The sequence below is a fragment of the Sciurus vulgaris genome (genome assembly GCF_902686455.1).
Source record: "Sciurus vulgaris genome assembly, chromosome: 5".
Lineage (NCBI taxonomy): Eukaryota > Metazoa > Chordata > Mammalia > Rodentia > Sciuridae > Sciurus > Sciurus vulgaris.
Window position 1 is genome coordinate 42,706,944 of NC_136465.1, and position 20,772 is coordinate 42,727,715.

A 20,772-nucleotide genomic window follows, 5' to 3' on the forward strand; every position below is an offset into this window, starting at 1 on the left:
AAAAGTAGTTCTAACTACTTAGCAGAGGGTGTTTTTTGTTTATTTCTCTCTTAATCTATCCCATAGAAAAATGAAGTAAAACAGGTTCTATATTTATAGGTATAACTAAACGACACAATAGAACTATGGGGGTTTGGACCAAGTCATCTGGGTCACATGAGGGTTATAAAAGATTAAATAACATGTTTAACACAGGAATATTCAGCTAGGGAGGAGGCATGTTGATAATTAGCATAATTGTCTTATGACTTGCAGAAACATCAGTGGCTTTTTCCTCGTTTTGTTTTTTGTTGTGTGTATGCGTGCAGGTGGGTGTGTTTGTTTGTATAAGGGAGAATCACCCAATGGTGATTGGATGATTGTTTCTCTTTATAATTTATCACATGCCTTTTCTTAAAGTCATAGGTCATGTTAGTTATGTGTCTGTCTTTGTAAGAGGGACTTCAAAAACAAGTGAGAGGTGTCATTATACAATGGAATTAAATAAGACCAGGAGTTGGGCCTCCTAGGTTTGCACTAGCATCTCACTAGTTGTGTGACCTTGTGCAAGTCACTGGACCTTTCTGAGCTTCAATTTCCTCACTCAGAATAATGAAGATAATAATCTGACCTATATACACCTGGGTGTCCTGAGGGAATAATGGACCATTGTCTATGTAAAAATGCTGTACAACTATAAATGAAAACACGTGTTAGTTCATCAACTATTCTTGGTATAGATAACTATGAAATATAGCATCTTCAATTCTTTTTTTTTCCTCAGAAAAAGTTTAAAGTGCTTTTAGCACACCCCAGTGAGGTAATTAAAAAAAAAATTTTTTTTTAATTGGACTCAGGTTGTGTGACATTTAATGTTATATTTCTCACAAGAATATCACCTTTGGAAAAGCTTTGTATTAGAAATATGCCTTATAGGGCTGGGATTGTGACTCAGTGGTAGAGCACTCACCTAGCATGTGTGAGGCACTGGGTTCTATTCTCAGCACCGCATATAAAAATAAATAAAAATAAAGGTTCATCAATTAAAAAGAATTTTAAAAAATTATACCTTATAGAAGAAAACACTTTATGGGCCGAAAATAGCTTTGGATGAAATTTGTTCAGTTAAGCAAAGAGCAAAGACTCGGTTTGTGTTTAGGAAAAAGTGGGTGGGCCCTGTTTCTCTCTCTGGTGTTCTACTCTCCTTTCCACTTTTAATCTTAAGATCTAACAGCTGGAGTGCTCATTTCTTTAATCTTTAATAGGTGCTGGCTAATACAACTCTAGGAAGTTGTATTGAAGACAAACACAGACCACCAGTCGAACCCACAAAGAGACAATTACTGTAGGTTCCTTGCAAGCCTCCGCCCTGATTATTCTGCAACCTTCCCACCTTCCATCTCCGCCACCCCCTTGATGCACTGACCCCGCCGCTGGAAGGAGGCCAGAGGGCTCAGAAGAACACAGGTGGCAAGAGGTCAGGAGGAGGAGGAAAAGGAGAAGGAGGAGGAGGAGAAGGAGGCTGATCCTCTGTGTAGCCGGGTCAGTCCTAGAGCCCCAGCACTGCAGAGCTTTGGTCGCCCGCGGGGACTTGTGTGGTCTAGGGACGCGCGGTTCGTCCAGGTGCGCAGGCAGTAGCCCGCGGCACCGCGTCGCACGTGGCAACAGGTGCAGCACCTTCCTGGGCAGACGCCTGCGGAGTGGGGCGCGCTCGCACTTAGCCCGGGAGCGCGCGGGGCCTCGGGATTGGGAAACGGGAGCGCGAGAGGAGGGAGGGAGCTGGCAAGCTGAGCCCGCCAACCTGCCGAGTGGAGCCCAGCCGAGCCAAGCAAAGCAGGAGTCTCCGCGGCTCGCGCCTCAAGGTACTGCCTCACGCGTCTCTTAAGTTTCTCAGGGGCGCAACCTCTTGAACCCCTCATGTCCTTTGTCTCCCGCTGGGAGCCGTGGGAGGGGTCCGCTCAGAAAGAGCAGCGGTGGGTTACGGAGCTGAGGCCGCCGAGCTTTTCTATTTACAAGTTTCCTGAACTCCCCGCCCTTGCTCCACCCCCTGGCAGCCCGGGAGGCGGGGAGGCTGAAGCTCCAGGACTCCGGGTTCCCGCTTGGCAGCCGCTGCCGCCGCCACCGGGGTGCTGGTGGGGGTGGGGGTGGGGGTAGGGGTGGGGGCCGAGCCGCGCGCCCGCAGGTGCACACTCCGTCCGGCAGTCCTCCCAGGGTGGGCCTGGAGCGCCCCCGCCCAGAGTGCAAAGGACGCCCAGGCTCCGAGCGCTCTCTCGGCTGCGGCTCCCCGGAGGGCTCGGCGTTGGCTCCGAGGCGCTGCGGGTAAGTGCAGAGCTGAGTGGATTCCCGCCGCCCGGTCTGACCCCGGTGGCGATCTCGCAGGGTGAATGCAACTGACATGTGACGGGACTAGCTTTCGAAGAGAGGGGCGCGTATTTCGAAGAGTTGGGGGAGAAGGTGGGGAGGCAGCCCAGCTGAGCTGAGGCAGGTCTCACGTGGGGTCAGTGCAGCTCCTGCGGAAGGGACGGATGCAGATCTTGTAGCTGTCACCTTGAAAGTGACCGGAGGGGTTTACAGTACACTGGGTTAAGCCGACAGGCCAGCTTGTACCCTCCAGCCGGAAGCCGCCCACCCAGCACTTGACCCGCCAGGGCACGGCAACCCCAGCCTTCTCGCTGGGCAGTTTGCTGGGGAATCTGGGCAGAAAATGTGGGAGAAATGGGGGTTGCTGCAGTTCCTAGGTCTTTTCGCTCTGCCTCATTACTTCTTCTCCTCCTTTGTACTTTGCAGGCTCCCTAGATAAATCCACTTCTAGTTAAGGCCACCTTATTGACTACTCAATAGTAATTAGTGGATTTAGGAGTTTACTTATCTTAGATAAATCTTTTTGCCTTAATCCTCTCCTTTCCCCATCTTAAGACATACTCTTTTCTGCTAGGTCATTTGTAGATTTTGACTTGGCATAATCAACCTTTAGAAGTAAGACTGAAGAGGTTAATTATTCATTTAGCTTGCATAGTTGCACATCTTACGTTAAATACTTTTTATTTTAAGCAGTCAGTGTTCTAAGCAAGGAAATTCAGTGTATTTTGTTTGTTTGAATAAAATCAAAGTCTTAGGTCAAAGGAGAGGAGAGCTTTCATGTTTTGCCAGGTGATTGGAATTCAATCATCCCACTCAATCACAGCTCTGGGGAGGCGGGGTGGGAGTGGACTTATAAGGAGTAAATTCCTGGGAGAGGAAGAAATCAGGGCGGGAGTGGGATATACAAAAGAAATAACAGTAGTAGTTGCTACCTGGAACCTGTGATCTCTTTAAGAAATCTAAATACACCCAGATAACAGTATATGGATAACTCTAAAAGGAACTGCATAATCAGGATTGCAGTTGCATAGGCCAACATTTTTAGGGATGATTATAACAGGAAATGATGAACTATTTAAATTAAAAGGATACCCTATTTACATTGCTTTACAGTGGAAAAAAGTTGCTTTTTCTTAAATACTGTATTCCATAAAAAAAGTTATGCCAAAAACCCTATTTGCTTTTTATTAAAAAATACTCCAGAGGAATCAAAGTTAATTTAAAATAACATGTGACGTGAAGTTGTTTATGTAATTTGCACCAACTTTTCCCACCTATTCTTTCTAGCTTTCTTGGAGTGTGTGACTGGTGATCAATTTTGTGTCTGTCATCCATATACTCTCCTATCAAGGTATACCCTCAGTCTCCAAAGTCTGTTCTTGTAGAGAAAATAGTGTTTGGTAGAGGTCTGCATCACTTAACTAAATGTCAATAAATCAAAGTTAACTTTTGGAGTGTTTAATAGCATTATGAAATTCTAGATAAATTTCTTAGAGTATTTCTTGGAAACTAAGCTTCATTTATTAGACTTAAGCTTTTAATGTCACTTGATAGTCCTGTTAACTTTTTTATGATTTCCAAAGTAATGCAAGCTTAATATATATAAATTAGTAGATTCAGAAAAGTGCAAGAGTTAATCTTACGATCTAAATAGTTAATATTTTTATACATGTTAAAATATAAAACATAAATTGTTACAATAATATAGTTTATACCAATATATTGTTACATGCCATTTATTTTCTGCTTAGCATATCATGAAAAATTTCCCATTTTATGGTCTTCAGAAAGCCTATTTTGGTATCTCTGCTGTGTTACATTCTATAGTTGTATCAGTTTATTTAACCATTTTTTTCACAACTGAACTTTCACTTATTTCCAGTTACTATTATTAAATATACTCTTAGAACAATCATGCTTTTAAAAACTTTGTATGCAGGATGTATTAGAAAGGAGTCCTTGAAATATGGTTCATAGTTCAAAGCCTCTTGATACATATTTGCTATTTGCTTTCCAAAAAAAGAAAAATTTTAACCAAAGTATGCTTATCGGCATTCTATGAGGGTGCTTGTGTTACTATATTCTTTTTTAAAAAAATATTTTTTAGTTATAGATGGACACAATATCTTTATTTTGTTTATTTTTATGTGGTGCTGAGGATGGAACCCAGCGTATCACATGTGAGAGGCAAACTCTCCACCACTGAGCTACAACCCGAGCCCTGCTACCATATTCTTGTTAACAGGGATCATCCCTAAGAAATTTCAGCTTTATAGGTGAAAAATGCTATCTCAGTATTTAAATTTCTATTTCTTTGATTACAAATGATGTTGAACACCAAAAAAAAAAAAAAAAAAAAAAAAAAAAAAAAAAAAAAGAAAAAGAAAAAAAAAAAAGGAAAAAAAAGAATCTAGTTTTTTTTTTAGTTTTATTTCTTATTTTTTATTTTTGTTATTGGGGATTGGCCGAGGGGGCACTTCCAACGCTGAGCTACATCCCCACTTCCCCATTTTTTTCTTTTTAGACAGGGTGATGCTTAGTTGTCCAGGCTGGCCTCTAACTTGGAATCCTTCTGCCTCAGCCTCCTGAGCTTTTGGGATTAAAGGTGTGCACCACTGGGCCTGGTATTTTATTCCTTTTTAATTGGATGTAGTGCCAATTTTTTAATTGGAATATTAATGTTTTTCTATTAATTCATAAGCACTTTTTGAATTGTTAGGAAACTTTTGCCATCATATTGAAGATATTCTCTCCATTTTGGTCTTTGCCTTATAAACATTTATAGTGGTGTTGACTAACAAAAGTTCCATACTCAATGTTGTTGAATATATTGACATTCTCAAAACAGAATATTCAACACTTCTAAATTATAGTTTAAGAACTATGTGTGAAAGTGGTAGAAGACTTTTGTGAAAAGAATTCCTCAAAGTCTGCATTAGATTTTAATTCATTACAACAGCCTCTGTGTTCTAGAGTAGAGGCTAATGCAGAACTTCCTACATTTTTGGTGAGAAATTGTCTTCTGGTAGATGCCTTTGGAAATGTCCTTTGAAATCAGAGCAGAAAGTTCAAATCCCAGGTATTGAAAACCTTTCAGATTTGTTGTGATTATGCAAAGACAGCTCAGTTTCCAGTAGTCCATTCCTAGTATAATTTTGCCAGACCCTTTTGCTGTTCATTATTATAGTTTCTCACTGAATTGTTGATATGAGTCTTTTCTTGATGTCCTTACAGATGCATATATAGTTTAATGTTTTTCTCAAATTAATTTCCAACACGGTTCATAGATTAAACTATTTGTTTGAAGGGGACAAAAGCCTTCCTGGTTTCCCAAATTTATCTTTCTTTTCTATGGAAGCTTAAATATTTCCTGAGAACTTTTCAAAGTCTCACTGAAAGGCATAAGTTCTCCATCCCAGCCTGAATCTTTCTTTCTTGCTTTTTGTCACTCTATCTTTAGAGCCCAGCGGTAAGCCACAGGGCAGTATTTGGGTTGTGAGGATGAAGTTAGTATTCTAGGTGTTTGTTTGGGGGCAGTTAACAATGTCCCCAGAAAAAAGTCTGGAGTCTTTTTCTGGAGGTGGGTAGGCCTAGGAGGAGGTGGCCCTATAGCTGGCAGGTACTGGGCAGTGGTGACTGTGGCCTCCAGGGGAAGAAAGCAGTAGGATCTGAGGATGTGATTACACTGCAGAAAAGAGGAAGCAGGTGGGATGGTAAGATCTCAGTTTTAGCCTGAAATCTGGTTCTGCAAAGCCTGCTTTGACCAGAGGTCTCTATGCTTGGGTTATGACAGCCTAGTGTAATTGGAGTAGCTATTTCTTCTAAAAATTTTATTCCTAAACCAAGTCTAATTAAAGATTGCCCTGATGATAGTTATTTTTTAAAAATGCCCTCAGTATTCTTTGAAGTCAGCAGTTACTACTACTCTTTCATGTGGGCAGTTTTCCATGATGGTATTAATGAATAACTTTTTTGTTCGCTTGGCCCAAGATAAAGAAAAAAAATTTTCTATTTTGGAGATGACAGGTTTGGGGGGCTATCTTTACTATGTGGATAAATACTGTAAAACTTCATTTTCATACACAATAAATCAATTTGTATTTGTGATTTCCTTATGTATAGTTTTACACTATTGAAGAAAAGTTGGCTCAACAAATTGAGTGTAAATAAGGTGGTACCTAGAGGTACTTCACTTTAATAGCTTTCACGCACTGCAGAAGTACGTATTTCCACATAAATCTTAGATTTATAAGGCAACTTAATTTGTTCATTAAAGCTACTAGGGTTTCCTTGAACTGTAGCTTAAACACCATATTGAAGAGTACTGAAAATGCATTTATTCAAGGATAAAATGCATTTAAGGTTTGCCGTCGGGCCCATGTCTCAAAAATGTTCATGTGTACACATTAGTTACATGTATAAAATAAGAAAAATCATACATCTTGCCTTCATTGTAACTTAGAAACTTAGTTTTACAACTTAACAGTGAAATATAGTTTTAAAGTCACTTGAAGTTTCTCTTGAGGAAACCGTTCATACTGTTTGTGTGAAGTTGACTCCAATTTTTTTTTTTTTTTTTTGTATTGGGGATTGAACCCAAGGGCTCTACTGCTGAGCTACATCTCCACTTATTTATTTATTTATTTATTTATTTGAGGCAGGGTCTTCCCACATTGCTGAGGCTGGCCTTGAACTTGTGATCTTCCTGCCTCAGCTTCTTGAGTTACTGGGATGTGTCTTGAGTTACAGGTTACTTGGGATGTGTTCTTGAGTTATAGGCATGTGTCTGACTAACTAGAATCTTTTTTAGCAGTGAAAGAAGATGAAGTGTACAGGTCATAAGTTCCTTAGAGTATCTGGAAAGGGACAAAGAGGTTGCAGGGAATGACTTCCAGGTACCATAATTGTGCCTGAAACTGTTGTTTTCGTGTGACACTAAGGATTGTGCCAAGAAGGGTGGTTCTGCTCAACTTCAGTGTCAGCACAGCAAAACAGAAGGGTAGACCGGGAACACAGGGGTCTTCTAGGTAAGATGCTTTGGAGTGGGTTTTTAATTTTCATTTTTTTTTTTTTTTTTTTTTTTGTGGTCTGACCCTGTAGAGACGGGGCTCAGCCTTTGACTTCTTTTCTAAATATATTTTTTATTTTTTAGTTGTAGATGGACACAATACCTTTATTTATTTATTTTAAATTTATTTTTATTGTAAACAAATGGGATACATGTTGTTTCTGTTTGTACATGGAGTAACAGCACACCATTTGCATATTCATAAATTTACATAGAGTAATGATGTTTGATTCATTCCATTATTTTTTCCTTCCCCCCACCCCTCCCACCTCTCTTTTCCCTCTATAAGTCCCTCCTTCCTCCAATCTTGTCCCACTCCCAACTCCCATTAAGAGTCATCATCCGCTTATCAGTGAGATCATTCCTCTTTTGGATTTTTGAGATTGGCTTATCTCACTTAACATGATATTCTCCAATTTCATCCATTTGCCTGCAAATGCCATAATTTTATTATTCTTTATAGCTGAGTAATATTCCATTGTATATATATATACCAGTTTCTTTATCCACTCATCAATTGAAGGGCATCTAGGGTTGGTTCCATAGTCTGGCTATTGTGAATTGAGCAGCTATGAACATTGATGTGGCTGTATCTCTGTAAGTGTGCTGATTTTAGGTCCTTTGGGTATAGGCCAAGGAGTGGGATAGCTGGGTCAAATGGTAGGTCCATTCCAAGTTTTCTAAGGAATCTCCACACTGCTTTCCAGAGTGACTGCACTAATTTGCAACCTCACCAGCAATGTATGAGTGTACCTTTTTCCCCACATCCTCTCCAACACCTGTTGTTGCTTGTGTTCTTGATAATCGCCATTCTAATTGGGGTGAGATGGAATCTTAGTGTAGTTTTGATTTGCATTTCTCTTATTACTAAAGATGTTGAACATTTTTTCATATATCTGTTGATTGCTTGTACATCTTCTTCTGTGAAGTGTCTGTTCATTTCCTTAGCCCATTTGTTGCTTGGGTTATTTGTATTCTTGGTGTAGAGTTTTTTGAGTTCTTTATATATTCTGGAAATTAGTGCTCTATCTGAAGTATGAGTGGCAAAGATATTGTCCCACTCTGTAGGCTCTCTCTTCGCATTGATGATAGTTTCCTGTGCTGAGAGAAAGCTATTTAGTTTGAATCTATCCCAGTTATTGATTCTTGCTTTTATTTCTTGTGCTATGGGAGTCCTGTTAAGGAAGTCTGATCCTAAGCCAACAAGGTGAAGATTTGGACCTACTTTTTCTTCTATAAGAGGCAGGGTCTCTGGTCTGATTTCAAGGTCCTTGATCCATTGTGAGTTGAGTTTTGTGCAGGGTGAGAGATAGGGGTTTAGTTTCATTCTGTTGCATATGGATTTCCAGTTTTCCCAGCACCATTTGTTGAAGAGGCTATCTTTTCTCCATTGCATATTTTTGGCCCCTTTGTCTAGTATGAGAAAATTGTATTTATTTGGGTTTGTGTCCGTGTCCTCTATTAGGTACCATTGATCTTCCTGTCTATTTTGGTGCCAATACCATGCTGTTTTTGTTACTATTGCTTTGTAGTATAGTTGAAGTTCTGGTATTGCGATACCCCCTGTTTCATTCTTCCTGCTAAGGATTGCTTTAGCTATTCTGGGTTTTTTATTCTTCCAGATGAATTTTGTGATTGCTCTATTTCTGTGAGGTACATCATTGGGATTTTAATTGGAATTGCATTGACTCTGTATAGCACTTTTGGTAGTATGGCCATTTTGACAATATTAATTCTGCCTATCCAAGAACATGGGAGATCTTTCCATCTTCTAAGGTCTTCCTTAATTTCTCTCTTCAGTGTTTTGTAGTTTTCATTGTAGAGGTCTTTTACCTCTTTGGTTAGATTGATACCCAAGTATTTTATTTTTTTGAGGCTATTGCAAATGGAGTTGTTTTCCTCATTTCCCCTTCAGCTGTTTCATCGCTTGCGTATAAAAATGCTGTAGATTTATGCGTGTTGATTTTATAGCCTGCTATTTTCTTGAATTCATTGATGAGGTCTAGAAGTTTTCTGGAGGAAGTTTTTGGATCCTCTAAATATAGAATCATGTCATCGTCAAATAGTGACAGCTTAAGTTCCTCTTTTCCTATTCGTATCTCTTTAATTTCTTTAGTCTGCCTAATTGCTCTGGCTAAAGTTTCTAGGACAATGTTGAATAGATGTGGTGAAAGAGGACATCCCTGTCTTGTTCCTATTTTTAAAGGGAATGGTTTCAGTTTTTCTCCATTAAGAATGATGTTGGCCATGCGCTTAGCATAAATAGCCTTTACAATGTTCAGGTATGTTCCTACTATCCCTATTTTTTCTAGTGTTTTCAGCATGAAGGGGTGTTGTATATTGTCAAATGCTTTTTTTGCGTCAATTGAAATAACCATATTATTCTTATCCTTAAGTCTGTTGACATGATGGATTACGTTTATTGATTTACCGATGTATGTTAAACCATCCTTGCATTCCAGGAATGAACCCCACTTGATCATGGTGCACAATTTTCTTAATATGTTTTTGGATATGGTTTGCCAATATTTTGTTAAGGATCTTAGCATCTATATTCATCAAGGATATTGGTCTAAAATTTTCTTTCCTTGATGTGTCTTTTCCTGGTTTGGGTATGAGGGTGATATTAGCTTCATAGAATGAGTTCGTAGGGTACCCTCCTTTTCTATTTCTTGGAATACTTTGAGAAGTATTGGAATGAGTTCTTCTTTGAAGGTCTTGTAGAACTCGGCTGAGAATCTGTCTGGTCCTGGGCTTTTCTTGGATGGTAGATTTTTAATGGCTTCTTCCATTTCATTGCTTGATATTGATCTGTTTAAATTGTGTATGTCCTCCTGGTTCAGTGTGGGAGGAGCATATGTCTCTAGAAATTTGTCAATGTCTTTGGTACTTTCTATTTTGTTGGAATACAGATTTTCAAAGTAGCTTCTCATTATGTTCTGTATCTCAGTGGTGTCTGTTGTGATATTTCCTTTTGCATCATGTATTTTAGTAATTTGAGTTTTCTCTCTCCTTCTCTTTGTTAATGTGGCTAAGGGTTTATCTATTTTGTTTACTTTCTCAAAGAACCAACTTTTTGTTATGTCAATTTTTTGAATAGTTTCTTTTGTTTCAATTTCATTGATTTCAGCTCTCTCTGATTTTAATTATTTCCTGTCTTCTACTACTTTTGCTGTTATTCTGTTCTTCTTTTTCTAGGGCTTTGAGCTGTAATGTTAGGTCATTTAGTTGTTGACTTTTCATTCTTTTCTGGAATGTGCTCCATGCAGTGAATTTTCCTCTTAGTACCGCTTTCATAGTGTCTCAGAGATTTTGATATGTTGTATCATCGTTCTCATTGACCTCTAAGAATTTTTTAATCTCCTCCCTGATGTTTTTTGTTATCCATGTTTCATTCAATAGCATATTATTTAGTCTCCAAGTGTTGGAGTAATTTCTTTTTTTTACTTTGTCATTGATTTCTACTCTCAGTCCATTATGATCTGATAGAACACAAGGCAGTATCTCTATTTTTTTGCATTTCTTAAGGGCTGCTTTGTGGCATAACATATGGTCTGTTTTCGAGAAGATTCCATGTGCTGCTGAGAAGAAAGTGAATCCGCTCGTTGATGGATGGAATATTCTATATATGTCTATTAAGTCTAGGTTATTGATTGTGTTATTGAGTTCTATGGTTTCTTTAGTTGGATTTTGTTTGGAAGATCTATCTCGTGGTGACAACAGTGTGTTAAAGTTGCCCAGAATTATTGTGTTGTGGTCTATGTGATTCTTGAAATTGAGAAGGATTTGTTTGATGTACAGGGATGCACCATTGTTTGGGGCATAAATATTTACTATCGTTATGTCTTCCTGATTTATGGTTCCCTTAAGCAGTATGAAATGTCCTTCTTTATCCCTTCTGACTAACTTTGACGTGAAGTCCACTTTATCTGATATAAGGATGGAAACCCCCGCTTTTTTACTGGGTCCATGTGCGTGGTAGGTTTTTACCCATCCTTTCACCTTTAGTCTGTGGATGTCTTTTTCTATGAGATGAGTCTCTTGCAGGCAGCATATTGTTGGGTCTTTCTTTTTAATCCATTCTGCCAGTCTATGTCTTTTGATTGATGAGTTTAGGCCATTAACGTTCAGGGTTATTATTGAGAAATGATTTGTATTCCCAGTCATTTGGCTTATTTTTGGTTTTCAAGTTGGCTTGGTTTCTCCTTTGAGTGGTTTTTCTCTAAGGTAGTTCCTCCCTTTGCTGACCTCCATTGTTGTTTTTCATTTCCTCCTCATGGAATATTTTGTTGAGAACATTCTGTAGTGCAGGCTTTCTATTTGTAAATTCTTTTAACTTTTTTTTTCATGGAAGAATTTTATTTCATCTTCAAATCTGAAGGTTAGTTTTTCTGGGTATAGGATTCTTGGTTGGCAACCATGTTCTTTCAGAGCTTGAAATATGTTGGTCCAGGCCCTTCTACCTTTTAGAGTCTGGGTTGAGAAGTCTACTGCTTTCCGTATTGGCCTCCCCCTATATGTAATCTGATGCTTTTCTCTTGCGGCCTTCAAAATCCTATCTTTATTTTGAATGTTAGGCATTTTCATTATAATGTGCCCTGGTGTGGATCTGTTGTGATTCTGTGCATTTGGTGTTCTGTAAGCCTCTTGTATTTGATTTTCCATTTCATTCTTCAGGTTTGGGAAATTTTCTGATATTATTTCATTGACTAGGTTGTTCATTCCTTTGGTTTGTATCTCTGTGCCTTCCTCAATCCCAATAATTCTTAAATTTGGTCTTTTCTTGATGTCCCATAGTTCTTGGAGATTCTGTTCATGATTTCTTACCATCTTCTCTGTTTGGGCGACTTTATTTTCAAGATTAAATATTTTGTCTTCATGGTCTGAGGTTCTGTCTTCCAAGTGGTCTAGTCTGTTGGTGATGCTTTTCATTGAGTTTATTTGGTTTATTGTCTCCTTCATTTCAAGGATTTCCGTTTGGTTTTTTTTTTTGAGAATCTCTATCTCTTTGAAATGATCTTTTGCTTCCTGCAGGTGCTCTTTCAGCTTATTGGTATTATCATTCATTGCCTGCATTTGCTCTCTTATCTCATCCTTTGCTTCGCGAGTCATCTTAATCATGTATAATCTGAAGTCCTTTTCTGACATTTCTTCTAACATACTGTCATTGGATTCTATTAATATAGAATCTAGATTTGTTTGGATCATTTTCTTCCCTTGTTTTTTCATGTTGTTCATGTATCTTCCCCTCTAGCGCTGCAGATCTGGGGTATTGCAGATTTCCCCCTATAGGCTTATAGTGGCCCTATAGGTTTCCAAAACCCTTTCTTTAAGGTGAGATCAATATTAGCAGTGCCCAAATCAGACACTATGCAATCCTAGACCAAATAGCCCCTATGGGGACAATAACATCATGTAAATAAGGGAGAAAGCGACTCTGAGGGAACAGGTAAGCAGAAGGAAAAGAAAGCAAGAAGCGTAAAGAAATAAAAACTTAAATATTTTTTTTTAAAAAGGAGAAAAAAGAAAATCTACTGTATAATAGTCATATACTAATGAAACCTCCCAGTGTTCAGTAGCCTGATGTGTGAGAGGTACCTGACAATGAGCTTCAAGCTTCCAGCAGGCGTCTCAGGATGGGATTTGCCCCACCCGAAAATCATAGCTACGGCTTCCAGGATTATCCAAGATGGCTGCTCTGGCTTCCAAATGTGTTGGCAAATTGGGAGCTGCAGCTCAGGGGTGGACGTGGTCAGCTGGAGGTCCTGGAGACAGGATGCAGTTGGTCCGGCAGTGGTCCTGGAGGTCGGGTGTGTTTGGTGTGGTTGTGGGTTCCAGGAGGCCGGGTGCAATCAGTTGATCTGGGTTCCCGGTGATAGGGCACAGTCAGTTGGTCTGGGGGTCCTGGAAGTACTGTAACAGTGAACTTCCAGGCAGCAGCAGGCAGCTGGTTCTCCACTGGTGGTCTGCGGTCAATCTGCTGGCAGCTGTCGGACGATCGGGAGGTGAACCTCGAACGTTGGGTGATGGATAGGGGTAAGGCAGGCGATGGACAGGCGAGAGGCAGGCAAATGGCGGATGATAGATGCCTGACAGCAAGCAATCTGCTCTCAAAAAAGGCGTCGATATGCTGGCAGATTGCAGTTGATCACAGCAGACAAATGGGGATTGATAAGCAGCAAAAACTGCCTCACCGAGAATCAGATATCCTCTGCTTGAATCCGGCGGTGCGGAGCGACAAGGAACACAGCCTCCCTCTAGACCGCCATCTTGGATCCCCCCCACCTTAATTTTCATTTTTAAAAGCATTTATTTTTGGTGATGGAGATTGAACCTAGAGGTGCTTTACCACTCATACATCCCTAGTACTTTTTTTTTGTTTTGAGACAGGGTCTCCCTAACTAGCTGAGGCTAGCCTTGAGCTTGTGTTCCTCTGCTTCAGCCTCCCAAGTTACTGGAATTACAGGTGTGTGCACCACCAAGCCTAGCTGGGGTGGGTTTTTAAAATATTAAATTTCCTTATTATCGTTTTTTAAAATATAGATCTTTGTTCCTTGTAAATAAATTGTATGCTAAGAAAATTGGATGCAAAATAAAATTTGTTTGAGACCCTATCACAATTACCCTGATGCTCTACAATTAACTAAAACATTGCAGAAACTTAAATTGACATTGTGAAAGGAGTCCTGTGAAATATCCATACTTGCCAGAAGAATAGGAAGAAGAGGTGTAAGAGTACTTTTTTGTGTAAATAAACATATACCTTAAATCACATTTATGACTATTCACTAAGTATTGACTGTTGGGTTGTTAGCTTATCTCCTATATTTTTCCTACACTGGAGCCTTCGTAATCTTTAACTCGGATGTTATTTACGCATATACCAATCCTGAAGGAAAAGTCAATACCTCCTCACTTTGTTTCAGATAAGCAGTTCATAGGAGGTATTTAGTAGTATTCAGTGCCATATGAGAAATTAATTTTCTTTAATTTTTTTTCATGACTGTTAATGATTAGTGATAGCATGTTGAAACTGCAGGTCCTTTTCAAACAGCTCATTTGGCTAGCTTGATGAAATAAAAATAGAAGCCAGGATAGACATAAGCAGTCTAAGGGATGACATTCAAACATAGATTCCCCCCCTCTCTCCACAGGTCTCTGACAAGTACTTGAGTTGTACTTACCAGAATACCAGTTAAATCATCTCGTGTCATAAAAGTTGTATTTTTAAAATTATACAGTAAACTGCTGTAGTGTAATTCTTTCATTCTTAGGCACATTATATAGTTGAACCATATTGCCTGTCACTAATCTGATCCAATGGGCTTTCACGGAAGTGAACCTGGCAGAAGTGCTGCTTGCTGGTAGAGAAAGGTGGATTGGAGAAATAAGAAGTGGGTTGAAAAGGCTGAGTTATGTCAGGCCCTAAGAAAAATGCACTTGATAATTAGATTCTCCATGTCACCCCTACATGCAGAACCAAGCCGTTTATGTATATAGTTAGGGTTATGTTTTCATGTTAAATAGCAAATTAAAGACATGAGGAAGAATCTTTGCTGTTTGAATATTTGATTTTCATCATCCTCAAGTCCTGATTCAAGTACTTTGTGTGATCCAAACCCTGTACAAGGGCATAGATGTGAAAGGCATTTGGCCCCAGTTCTGAGGATGTTAGTGTTTTTGTTGTTGGAATTATTCCCCCAGTTGGTATTGTGCCATAAAATGTCTGTCAAATTTTGGTAAATATAAGGCTGTTTTGACATTCTTGATTATAATCATCATTACTCTTTTCCTTCTTACCAGAAGAGATGAAAAGCAAAAACCCTTAGCACTATACTGTGATTTCACTTAATTTCTCTGAATACTGTTTGGTAGTTACTTTTTCCAATATATATCCATTCATATATATTTTCCCTGTTTAGGTGGATATATATATATATATATATATATATATATTTTTTTTTTTTTTAATGTACTGGGGGTTGAATCCAAGTCCTCAAGCATGCTAAGCAAGTGCTCTACCACTGAGCTAGTTCTCAAATATCATCTTGTTACATTTTTGTAAGCCTTTTGAAGATAGAGTGTGCACCTTACAGTACTGGGAACATGTGTACTTTTATAATTATTTGTGACAGATGTAGCCTGGAGTAAATCATTTAGAGCTTTGATGGTATGGGCATTTGAAATTCTTTAAATTAATTACTAGAGGGTCTTTTAAACCAGAGGTATGAATTTCCTTACTCCCTTTTTCCACTTAGCTCCTTGTCCTTTTCTCTTGTTCTCACCCCTCATCCCACAAGGGAGCTCAGCCTGCTCTGTGTCTCTCTGGATAAGGGTGCCGGTGGAGCAGAGTAGCAGAATTGGAAGGTGCAGAGGTTCCTGTTCTGAGTCCTGTCAGGACATCTGGCATGTCCATGTGCAAACACTTACACAGAATTGATTCCACTTGTGATAATTTATTACTTTCTCCCCTTATACAATCACAAGTTGATGATTTCTCTTGAATAGATACTGGGGTTGTTTTTTGTTTAGAGAATTATGTCTTTACAACTTACAGAGGAATTCAGATGACTTTTCATGCTGAGATTGTTCTTTCTCCTATAGTATTTAATAAGATTTGTGTTTCAGAGTAGTTTTGCATTTCTGTAAAATCTTTTGATAGTTTTCTAGAATTTTTTATTTTTATTTTTTAAATGTGGTAATGGAGATTGAACAAGACCTGATGCATACTAGACATGTGCTCTATCACTGAGCTACGTTCCTGGCCCACTTTTCTTCTTTTTCCTTTAATTTTGAAACAGGGACTTACTAATTTGCCCAGGCTGGCCATGAACTTGTGGGCCTCCTGCTTCAGCCTCCTCAGTGGCTGAAATTACAATCATGAGTCACCATGTCTGACTTCCAGAATTCTTGATTATTGAACTCAATTTAATGCTCTCAAGTAGTAACTTTTTTAAAAATTTCTGTCAACATTTCATTGATGTTACTTTATGAAGACACTAATGGCAACTATGCAGAGAGATTTACTAACTCTTAATTTCAATATGAAATAAGGATTTAGTCAATGAAAGAAGGGAGGAAGAAAAAACCCGACATTTCTTTTTATGAAAAATTGTAAACTATTTTGTATTGCAGTTTTGACCTGCATTTATGAAAATGAAGGTTTTAGCTTATTAAATGAAACAAATCTTATAACCTTATTGATATGTAATCATAGGACAATTATTTTCTACTTAAATAGTAAAAGGCATTTTGATCTTGACTAATTTGCCGTCTTCCCCACCATCCAGTGCCGAATATTGCTTTTCTTCTCTTGTTTTTAAAATTGAATTTGGAATACTAAAACAAATAGAGGTATTTCAACAGTTAGATTTTGCTCACCCTGATGTCAGGTCTGAGACCTTGGAAATATACTTTGTTACAGAATTGGAAAAAAATGTTATAAGTGTCAGAACACTTGGAATAGGAATGTAATGGAGAATACACAAATGGTACACAGTCGGGTTCATGTCCCATGTTTTCCATGTCAGCTGGGTAACCTTCAGTGAGTTATTTCATTACCTCTGCAACTCGGGTGCCTCATCAGTACCTCAGGAGTAAGGTACTATATCTTGGTGTTAGTCCATCGCTGTGCCAGGCATATAGAAGAAGATCAATAGGTGCTAATAACCTCCATTGTTTTAAATCTCTTCCGATTCATAGGTTGTTTCCTGTAATTTCCTTGACTTGACTTTGGTGACGGTGTTGCTTAAATCTGCTGTGCTCTCTATTGGAATCAAATTATATAGGAGCCTGATAACTTTCCCTTTTCCTTTGAAAGACTTGGTTTATACAGTAGCATTTAACATTTATTCTTGGGCTCTAGTTTTGTTACCTTTGGTATTCTTTAGAACTGAGAATTTAGTGAGCTGCTCATATTTTGCTAGAATGAAGTTGTATCTTTTTAAATCCAAGCAGATACTTTGATCTTTCCTAAAGTCTGTAAATTATGTGGCTGGTTTTCTATCCACACATTTTAAAAGCACTTAGAGTTGAGTCATCACTTTTTGAAATAATAATGTTCTTGTGGATTTTAAAGAACTGAGATCCCCTATTCTAATGGTTAAGCTATAACTTAGTTCAAAACGTTCATGTTCAAGAGTATAAATTGTATAAATGTTACTATTTACATATGTAAATACAAAAGAGATTCTGAACTTTAATTTTTGAGGCAAAGTGAAATAATTTCTTATGTTTTTGGAAAGCACCTTGTAAATATAACACATTAAGAACATTTTCAGGGGCTGGGGATATAGCTCACTTGGCAGAGTGCTTGCCTCAAACACAAGGCCCTGAGTTCAAATCCCCAGCAACCCCCGCCCCCCCCCCAAAAAAAAAAGAGAACATTTTCATTCAGTTTCATTCAGTTAGCATGTCAGCCCTGTGAGTTGGGCAGAACAGGTCATGAGAGCTCTGATTGACACAGGAAATTAGGGACCAGAACTATTTGAATAAATGTTTTTTATGGTAAGTGAAGGACTGGTACTAAGGACGTCTGCTCATTCTTTCTCTACTCCCAACATGATACTCTTACTTGACTAGCTTTAATGCCAGTAAAATAATAATAAATTAATATTGCAAGGGTTTTGTACATATTGGGTCTGAAGTGGGATCCAAGTTATGCCATGGTTTGGACCTACAAAAGTTCAGATGGCATAGCTTAGAATTATGGTTCATTATTTTTCTATTTTCTAACCACAGAACATTAATATAGAATGTTAAATGTTGGAAGTCATTTAGATTAGTAGCACAAATGGAAATTTGACAGTTACAAATTGTTTAAAATGTATTTCATTGCTAAAGGAATTTAGCTTTCAGACTGCTTTTTTCAAAGAGGACCTAATAAAATTCATAAGAACAATCATTTAGATTTTCTGATTTGATCCCATCTCATAGATGAGCAACAGTTCAGGCATATGTTGACTAGAACTCATGTTTTAAATATTTTCTTCTGTAAAAATACTGAATCCTGTTTCCTTATAAGCTACACAGAGGCAGGTAATTACTGGGGTGAATAGAGACAGTTCCCTGGAAATTCAACTAAAAGGTGAGGCCTGATGTCATTTGGAACTAGGAAGAGATGAATGCCCCATGAAACCAGTTTTACCTGAGAGTCTCGGTCATATTTCTAGCCCTGAAGGTCATCAGCTCTCTATTACCAGGTGTTGCCTAAGAAAGGAAGAGTGTTGGGACTTTAACAGTGGGCCCTTTTCTGAAGGTTGGCACTTCCTTTGCCCAACCCAAGTGAGTTAGATGTGTACATATGTTGACCTTCTGTTCAAAAACTTTTATTGGCCAATGGAAAGCCTAATGTAGGTAATCATTTTCAAGGGCACAGGAAGCTGATGTTTAGCAAAGGTTGGGAAGTACTAGGTGAGGTGCCAACTTGCATAACCACACACACAGCAATGATTTTCAGTTGGTCTTGGCATGATTCAAGTGGAAAATGATTTCCTTTAAGCCAAGTGGACTTTGAAGAGATGTGACACCTGTCCGAAGGTTCTGAACAAGGAGCTATTCATGGTCACATCACCCTTTCCGGAAAAGATTTTATTTTAGCTTCAAACTCTGCCTGCCCACTTGGCCTACGCCATTTCCCTCAAATTGCTTGTGCTGTATTTTGGGTAATTTCTCTCAGGAACTGTATGTAATTTCACAAACCATAAGCATGCGGAGCCTTCAGGTCATTTCTTTAGCCCAACTGTATAGTCCTTGACATTGTCCTTCATAGGCACTGGGTATGCATGGTCGTTTAGTTTTAGTTATTTACTTCTACAAACAGTTCTTTCTTTTCTGTTTGTTTGATTTGTTTGTTTGTTTCTTTATGGTACTGGGGATTGAATCTAGGGATACTCTACTACTGAGTAACATTCCCATGTTTCTTTTGTTTTTGTTTTTTTTAGAGGCAGGCTCTCACTAAGTTGCCAAGGCTGTCCTTGAACTTATGATCCTCCTGCCTTGGCCTCCTGAGTCGCTGAGATTACAGGTGTGTGCCACCATGCCTGACTTAAGCACAGTTTTTTCTGTACTGGCTCAATACTGCCCTTGAACTTAGTTTTGTTGTTTCGACTCTCATTTTTACTGATTTTTTTCATTGGGGGAAGAGATCTACTTTTTTATGCAATTCTGAAAATTATGTACATTATGATGTAACAGCCAAAAGAATAAGAACTTTATTTTGTTTACTTCTCTATCAGGAGTGTTTAGACTAGTGCTTTATATATAGTTGCTTAATAAATTGTTTTAGGAATTTTGACTAAGACCAAGAAATATATATTAGATTCTCAGAAGTCTGTTGGCTTAAGACTGTAGGCATCTGGCACATGATCCTGACCTGCTTTTTAAGGAGATGTAGTCTGTGGCTGTAGTTCCCTTAAAGTCACAGAGACCTCCATTCAATAGAAGGGTCCAGGTGAATATATTTAGGAGGTAACAGTAAAGCTAAAATTCTGAATAAGTAGAACAGATAAATATAGCAGTTAATTGGTATAATGAACATTCAGAAGTTTCAAATGGGTAGGAAGGATTAGTTGGAAAGCAGATTTCAGAACAAGAACCAGAAAAAAAAATGTAAATTTTGACATGAAATAATGGATCTTTCAGAATGCACATTGCTGGGGTGGGTGGTTTGTTTGGTTTTGTTTTGTTTTTTGTTTTTTGGTACCAGGGATTGTACCTGGAGGCACTTAACTGTTGTGCTTCTTCCCCAGCACTTTCCTTTTTTTTTTTTTTTTTTTTTAATTTTGAGACAGGGTCTTGCTAAATTGCTGAGGCTGGCTTCGAACTTGCAATCCTCCTGCCCCCTGAGCTCCTGGGATTACAGGTTTACACTACTGTGCTCTGCTGCACATAACTGTTTACTGGCATGTGATCTTTGAAAAAAAAATCTTGAGATAAAATCAAATACTGTGAAATGAAATGCACCTAGTATAAGTGTATAATTACAAGTTTTGGTAAATATGCCTTCATGTAACCATACATCTATTAAGATTTAGAACATGTTTGTCACCCCAGAAAGTTCTTTCAGGCGAATGAACAAAATGTTGAGCTTTGGTCATCGGCAGAGTGAGGACAATAATTAAGCTCGTCAGACAAGTTTGTCAACATAACAACCCCAGCAACTAACAACTATGGGTGAGTTAGAAAGTTTACAAAATTTTTGTTTAACTCTAAAACAACCCTGTAAGAGGGGTTGTCATTGTTATGTCACTTTTCATAGATAAGGAAAATGAGTCCAAAATTATTTTTCACTTGCCAGTATAACTCAGTTACGGAACTCCTTGAGTAACATGTGCCCTCCATGTCCAGGTGGTTTTGAGGTCTGT

The 20,772-nt window shown here is 38.5% G+C and overlaps 1 protein-coding gene across 1 annotated transcript in view; it reads left to right on the forward strand.

Annotated features, from left to right (window-relative positions):
• Nucleotides 1-2,141: 2,141 nt before the first annotated feature.
• MTUS1 (microtubule associated scaffold protein 1) overlaps nucleotides 2,142-20,772 on the forward strand; it is a 150,092-nt gene continuing 131,461 nt past the window's right edge. Inside the window, 1 exon segment of the mRNA XM_079142739.1 lies at nucleotides 2,142-2,298. The gene's annotated coding sequence lies outside the window, so the exon portion shown is untranslated.